This window comes from Oxyura jamaicensis, chromosome 8 (genome assembly GCF_011077185.1).
Source record: "Oxyura jamaicensis isolate SHBP4307 breed ruddy duck chromosome 8, BPBGC_Ojam_1.0, whole genome shotgun sequence".
Lineage (NCBI taxonomy): Eukaryota > Metazoa > Chordata > Aves > Anseriformes > Anatidae > Oxyura > Oxyura jamaicensis.
Genome location: NC_048900.1, coordinates 6618272 through 6626338, shown reverse-complemented (window position 1 = coordinate 6626338; position 8067 = coordinate 6618272).

Here is an 8067-nt window from a genome sequence, read left to right as displayed (position 1 = left end):
ATACAACATAGCCCCTTCGAATAATCTCTGCTTTGTTAATATTTTACTTTTGAAAGCATTGTTAAATGTTTACATAGCTAAAAGAGCATCCTTTAAATCTACTATTGGAAATTGCTTTTGTTCACAGTTGAGAAGAGGAATCAAAGCAAGAATGGCAAAGCTAATAGGAAGTAAATATTGAGAAGCTTGAGATATTACTCCCAGCCTAAAAGAGGTATAACATTAAGTGGAAGAAGAATGAAGTGAAGGAGACCAGGAAAGGTACAATGCTTAGAAAGACCTAATTAGTCTGAGAACGATCTCAAGCCACAAATAATATTCTCTGCAGCTATGTGTTGACATATGACAGATGATCCCAAAACACTCACTAAGAAAAGAAGCAGGCATGAGCCTACATGATGAAGTGGGAAAATGTATTTGCTTAGGAGACATTTAGCCAATACTCAAAGACTATGAAGAAATCAGAAGTAATAACTGCCTGGGTACTTTATCGCTGAGGATTTTATCCATACAAAACCACAGGGACTGAAGATTTGTAGGTCTAAGAGATCACCTGTAGCCTTGCAGGACTGGCATGTTTAGCAGTAAATAGAGATATAACTTTGCAGGAGTCATCATCCTGCAAAGGGCAGAGGCATAGCATGTCTCTCTAGTTATATGTGCTGTCAGGTGGGGATGGAAGTAAGTTGAACCGAGTTGGTTGTGTACTGGCTGCTCGGAAGAGGAGAAGCATTACTGTGAAATGTTGCTATCTCCAGGTTTATTGCAGTTTGATGTGCAGTACCGCATGTGACATTTTGCTATTTGTGATGTGTCTCCCTGTGCCCCTGCTCCTAAACCTGGACGTGAACTCCCAGCATTTAAGAAATGCCTGGTATTAAAAATGTGATGGAAGGGTTGTCAGCAGCTTTTATTTCAGATATAAGCATGTTCCTCATCTCTCCTTCTTTGGCTAGTCCTGAGGCTTGTCTGTCAAAACCTATTGTCACATCAATGTTAATTAATATGCCAATTTGGAGGTATGTGTTTCAATGGTATTTTTAATTGCTAAGTGTTTTCTTCCTACCTAAAGCGCACATACTGACAAGCATCAGCCCTAAGCTTCCAGCGAGCCAGAGATGAGCGAAGCTGCGTTAGATCTGTGTCTGGTGGGATGAGAGTTAACACAGACAAGAACCCTGCCAGGAACTGGCTGTTTTGGGAGGAACAAAGGAATTACCCCAATTCACGTGCTAAAATTAGCAGAGTTGGATATTTTATGATGTCTTGGCTGTGTAGCTTTCCTGGAGATAAATCTACGATGCCCCCTGAAAAGCATCATTAGTGAGTAACACTGCCACCCTTACTCCAAGGCTCTAGCTGGGTGTCCTGTCTAACTTTATTTTCTATTTTCTCTGGGCATTCAGGATACCTCTTTTGTTCCATTTTCAGCCCGCACGCTGACACAGCTCTCTCCCTCTCTCTCTCTCTCTTTCCCCTTACGCTGTTGTTTAAGCATGCTGTAAACTTATTCATTCCCTAAAGGCAAGAGCAGCTATCTGAGCAACACTTTGTCAGCATAATACATTTACAGAATGCATATTTATGAACCTTTGAGCCTTTATTGTTCCAGAGGGCAAATAAAAAACATGAAAAGTAGCAATATAGTGTTTCAAAGGTCCCTCAAGGAAAACAAAAGTAGTTGGAAATAAATTTAGAAAAAAAAAGTTCTTCTCCAGAACAGAACCTTGAATTAGCACATACAAAATACGGGCTGGTTAAGACCATTCTTTTCTTCCATCCATCCCAGACTCTTCTAATCCAAGTTTAAGAAATTTTACAGCTTAAAAACATTTTTCAAGCTTGCAAAATAGCGTAAATGAAGTAGATTAGACATATATAATAGTAAACCAGAGATTGTTAAAGCAGCTTGTTTTGCTCAATTGTAGTAAATACAGCTTTTAAAATGAAATGGAATTAATGAATTCCAATTTTAAATTTAAAATTCCCATTTTAAGTGAAATGGAATTAAATGGATTGTTTTCTGTAGAAGCTACAAGATCAGTGTGCTATGTGCCACAAAATTACTACAGATAAAAGGTAGCTGGAGGAAGCTGGAAATCAATAAAATGCCCTAATTGTTGTTTTAATTGACTCTAGGTTCTTATTAACTTTACTATGTATACATCAAGTTTTAAAATGAATGGGTAGCTACTCATTCTTCCTTATAATAAAATAAAGCTGGTTAGCCAGTGTTCGTGTTCTTAGATGTGGCCATTAGCTCAATTACAATTAAAAGGTTATTATGCCGCTATTCCTAGATTATGCTGCCTAAAAATTAAAAAAATAGTGCTGTCTCCCTGCAGGAACAGTCTCATGTTTTAAAAGGAGGTAAGTGAGGAAAGCACAAAGTGAAGGGTGCCCACCAACAGAACGCACAGAAATTTGACTCAACCCAAATCTGAAGTACTAAAATGAAGGAAATAGCTTCAGCAAGCAGAAGAAAATAGAGTCAAAAGTTCCAAGTGGTCAGAAAAGGTAACAACTGTAGACTTTTAGCTCTTCTACAGCAGTGAAGCTGTAGGGATTTGTATGTTTTCCCTCTGGGAAGAGTGTCTAATTTTGCTTTCTGCTGTAAAGACTTCACAGCAGTACGGACAATGGAAAACACAACTGGATTTGATCTCTGTTAACTTCTTCTGGTCCAAGGAGATCGATAGAGCTCCTGCATGGAACAATGCTGGGCCCTCTTGACAGGAGACACTGTGGAGCTCTGCCAGAAGGTACTGGATGATCTGAGTGCAGGGGTGGGGCGGGAGCAGGAAGGTTCGTCTCCTGAATCTGCTGCAGTTTCACTGGGGGAAATGCTTTCCCAAAGGGATGGTGGATGCATGGCTTATCAGTTGTCCCCAGCACCCAAAGGCATGCTCTAAAAGCATGGGTGCCTCAAAGGAGACGTCCCACTGTGCTTTTATGGCTTACTTTGCTGCAAGCGTGAGCTCTGATGTAGGGGCTTTCCGTGTAGAGTGTTTTCTCAAAGGTATCGGCTCTTTCATAATGGCACACCAGGAAAAGGTGAGATGGTTCCCACGTGAAAACTCAGCTCTGCACAGTGCCCAAGCAGGCAGGGAACACTTCAACACTTTGAGCAGTTTAACTTCCATGTGTTTGGTTATTTTCAGTAGTCAAAATGCAACTGAATTTGCAAATTATTCCAGTGAACGTACTTTTACCTGTTATTTACAAATTACCAATTTTCTTCTTGACTTTCCTCAAGATCCTTATTGTTCTGTGTTCTGTAGTTCTGGACTTTGAAAGCCCGGAGTGAGTTTGCCTCTGTAAGATGAGGTGCGGTGAATTGTGGTAATGCTTTGTGAAACACGAAAACATTTTGAAATGTTACGATCACTCAGGAGTAACTGCATGGGCAAACCCTCACCTCCCATGGTGCAGTGACTTATATATATCACATTTTAAGTGTCACTGACAATGGTGTTTTGCAGCAAGACATCTGAATTAGCAAATATTATTTAAAAAATAGAGAATGAACAAAACCAAACCTCTTGCCAGTTAGAAAAACAACTTGGGCTGTGGTGTGTTGCTTAATTCCATTGTGAGGATTCACTTGGCTGGGGGTAGGCAGGTTTCTTTTAATCTTGTGCTCCAATTTAAAAAAGTTTATCCTAAAAGACACTGTATTTTAAATTATGCAACCTCCTTTATAAATGCAATCTAAGTAAATGCTTCATATCCAAAGTACCCTTTCTTTTTTCCTTCTCTTGGCCAGAGAAGAGTAAGGGAGAACAGGGGGGGAAAGTCCTTGGCAGACATCTACCAAGACATGATATTATTAACCATCAATGCTACAAATGCAGCCCAGCCTCAGCAGGGCAATGTGACGCAGGAAACTGAAGCAAGGTGAATGCCTGGTTCCTCTTGTCCAGATTCCCTTAAGCCCCCTAAAAAGTAATAAACAAACAAAAAGCCCAAACCCTAGCTGTCATTTAATTAACAGAGGGGCCAGCAGCTCTGCTTTTTACTCCCACTCTTGCCACTGCTCATCCAACCTAGGGCTGTGCCTGTTCTTAGCAAAAGTGGAGGCATTTGGAGAAAAAAGTGCTGTGAACGTTCAAATTTTCCTGCAACCATGAAAACCACCTAAAGTCATAATTTAATGTAATAATTAAAACAATTTTATTTATTTATTTAAAGAGACAAATTTCAACTTTTCTATTTCCTAGCTTTTAGAAAGCTTTTCAAAGCTGGTTTCACCAATGTGAACTCAAGCATAGATTATTCATCTTCCTGGCCCATTGCAAGAAAGACTGATATAAGAAGAGACCCTTGAGTTAGAAAACCATATGACTACAGTGCCATCTGTAAATTCCCTGTATATAACAAAAGTGTCAGGATGCAAATACGAGCCATTCTAGATCAAAGCAGGAAAAATATAAAGATATAATCCACAAAATGTCATGTGAGTGATGTTCGTGATAAATATTTTAAATCCAGTGAAAGAAAAAGTTGTTAGGAATCTTTCTGTTTCAGTACTTGTTGTATATTGTGGTTTCAGAGTTCCAGTTTACGTGAAATTTTGTTATAAATAGAAGTCTCTAACACACAGAAAATGAAACATTTAACGTTATTTCTAGGTTCTGAAGAAATTAAGGAATTGCCATCATATTTGTAATTTCCTTTTTGCAAAGAAATAGCAAAAGTATGAAAAAAAGGCTATGTTATCACTGCAAATTGGAGACTACTGACTTCCTTTATTACAATGAAATTTGCTCTTCTAAGATCTTGTGTGCTGTTTGGAAAAGTTTAACTTTGGGAGGTGTTTATTTCTTTATTTTCTTTAAGTAAAATCTGACTAAGAATTTAAGATTTTGAACATTTGCATTGGAAAATGAGTTCTCTCTGAGGGTCAGATCCAAAAAACTACGGCCAAAAAGCAGAAACAGCAACATTTGTGAATGCATTAAGTGAGGACAAACCAAAGCCTTTTAATTTACCAACTTTATGTTTTGACAGCTGCTATACTGTGACCGTGTTTAAAAGTTTGTAACATGAATAGTATCCAGGATGATAACCTTGGTAAATACTTCAGGACAGAAGCTTCCTAAACCTCTCTAACGTAATTGCATGTCAGATTCAGGCGCTACAGTGAACAAGTGCCCGGTTTGCTGCTGGTGTCGCAGGCTGGGTCTCATAGGCTACCCACCAGCTCATTGCTTTGCTTCCAGTTTGCCATGAGCCCTGGTTCGTGTCACCCTTCTGTTCTCCATTTCTTGCTGCAAGACAAAGCTGAAAACAGAACCTTTTTTAACTGAGTGCTTCCTATATCCAGCCCCTGACAAAATGTCAGGTAGTCATCATGTTCCTTTAAAAAGAGCAAGTTTCTCTGTGCTCATAATTTGGCTGTGCATTGGTGGCTCTTTTTTTTTGTTGTTGTTCATTTAAAAGAAAAAGTAGCTGAGAGGTTGGTGTTGGAGTTGGTCCAAGTCCTAGAGCTGCCTGCCATGATCAGTAATTAGCTGAAGCACCCTTCGTGTGTGCCATGTTTCTAGCTGAGAGGCGCTGCCTCCACTCAGTGCTGCTCAGGCCGGGTCCTGCTTCACTGCCTCTGCTACTCAGGCCGTTTGAAAGAAGTGGGATGTGGCGTAGCATCAGCAAGGATTGGCTGAAGGCTGCATGCCAGATTAAAAGAGGAAAACAGGAAAAAAAAAAAAAAGTTACTCAAGAGATGACATCTTAATTTGAAAGATACCATGCTGGTTTTGCTGAGGACACAGCAATACAAGACAGTAAGAGCCTAAGTTTTTAATGATATTATGCACCTAAGATATTACATAGTCTGTAAAAGTGAATTTCACCCTATAAAATCATTTTCCTGGCAATGCTGGTACCAAGATAAACGACAGCCTCCAGTGCTTGTCAGCTCTGTGGGCTTGGTCCTCTGGAGTGCAGCTGGAACTGCCGCACCAGGAGGCTGATTATTGCCAATAGTCTCTGCTGTGCATCTGCCTTTTTTTGCCCCCCCCCCCCCTTTTTTTTTTTTTTCCTGATTAGGTCAGTGGCTGCCTTTTTGTCTCCTTCTTTCTCTGTTTCTCATTTATGCGCCGTAGGGATATGGTATATATAGTGAATGAACTGAGGAAAAAATAAGGAAGAAAAAATCAGTAATCCTGACTAACATCCCCAGAGTACCACCAACAGGTTAGACTACGTCTGTGTTAGGAGATTTTAGAGAATTACTGTTATATCGTTGATCTCACATCTTTTTAATTTGGGTTAAAAATAATTATGAAGATTAGCATTTGTGTTCGGGGGGGAGGTGTCACTAATTTGGCTTAAGAGCAGAATTAGTTTGGTTAGAGGGTAGAAAAGCTTTTGTTGAAAGCTCTCCACGAGTGGGTCAGTAATACCACCCATAGGCTACACCAGAAGCATCGTGCTGCTTGCTTAATAATTAAATGAGCTCCTCATTTCAGTCGCAGTATCTAACATAAGCTAAATCCAGTGAGCCCACCAGCTGTGTACTTGCTCGCAGAAAGTTACCGCTATGATGTTGTACTGAATTTCTCCCAGTCATCCCAGTCTTATTAATGCCTCAGTGTGGCATAAAGCTTCATTCATTATTCATAATAATCCAGTCAGAGGGCACTCTGAGACCTGATAAATTCTCACCTAAATGACAACAGCTGACAGGGCCTAGGGTTTTATAGCCCTTCTCTTGCCATAGCAAGGTGCTGTGGGCAAAGGTCCAGAATGATCCTCTACTAATGACCAGTGTGATATATGAGCAGCTGCTGATTTTCTGACATGAAGTCTACTCTGCTGAGCATCCAGCCCGCCAGCCGCAAGGAGTGGATGAATATCTGACAGGCGATATACTTCAAGAAGTGGTCACAAAAAAAAATCATCTGTCTCAGGTGGGAGGGGATAAAAGGGTTAATCCTGTGCTGGAGCACTGCAACATCAACAACAACAAAAAATATCCGGGGGGCAAAAAGAAAATCAGGAGTCTGTAAATTCTGGCTGTGCTGATGTGGAAATGAGCACGCAGTCCTTACCTCTGAAAACTCTTCCTTTCTGGCACCCAGAGGGTTGAATAATCATGACTTTAGAAGCCTGTAAATTGCTTTATAAAAATCAATAATCATCTGCTGAAGGATATTAATTGCACTTTTCCACAAAGGGAAAAAGCTTCATAATATTTTATTGGTTTTTAATGGGCTCTTTGATACCACAGGATGTAAGTGAAAAGCCTCTTTCTTTTGTTCAGACACAGACCTAGCCTTTCAAAGGAGTGCATATACCTGTTTGAGTTTTAACTTCTCCCTTGTGGTGTGGGTTCAAATTAAAAGCAGGTGGAGGCCTTTTATTTTGCCCTTCTGTTTTTCTTTCAACAGTGATTGATTCTCTATTATATCATCTTTCCTTTCTTAAGTAACGTTGATAAATGCATGTCTTTTTGTGTGTTTCATTTCCATGCAAGTTTAGGGGTTTATTCTGGAAGTTTGACTGACTTGGAGATATCAGGAAAATGAATATCCAAGTGCTTGTAAATGGTTCAGGACTGGCAGTGCAAAGTCTGTACCTTTTGCTTGTTAAAATAAGCATAGTGAGCGCTTATTTTTCAGCGTGCCTCATCCTTGCCTTGGAAGAAGAGCTTTTAATGCTCTTTAAGGGAGGTATTTTTGCATTTTCCACATCCATGGCATGTTGGGTCTCTAGGCCAGGAGGATGATGAGTTATTTTGCACGTGGGCTTTGCTAAATATGGATTTCTGTCCACTCCATGTAGCACCTCTCAAGTAACAGCAGCAGGCTGCTCTGGCCTCAAATCACGGAGAGCTGGAGGTGAAAAGGTGATACTTGCATGACTTAAATTGAAGGCCAGAAATTATATTTGTTTGATGGTGTATTTTGACCCTAATCTTCCATGTGTTGTGCCACAGAAATGGAGAGAGTCACAAGGTCAGCGAGAACCTCTTCCCTCCCACTGGTGCCATCTTGTTGATTCATGGCGATATAGGCTCTGCCTGGTTCCCAGATCGATTCAGCAGATAGGATACCACCAGACAAA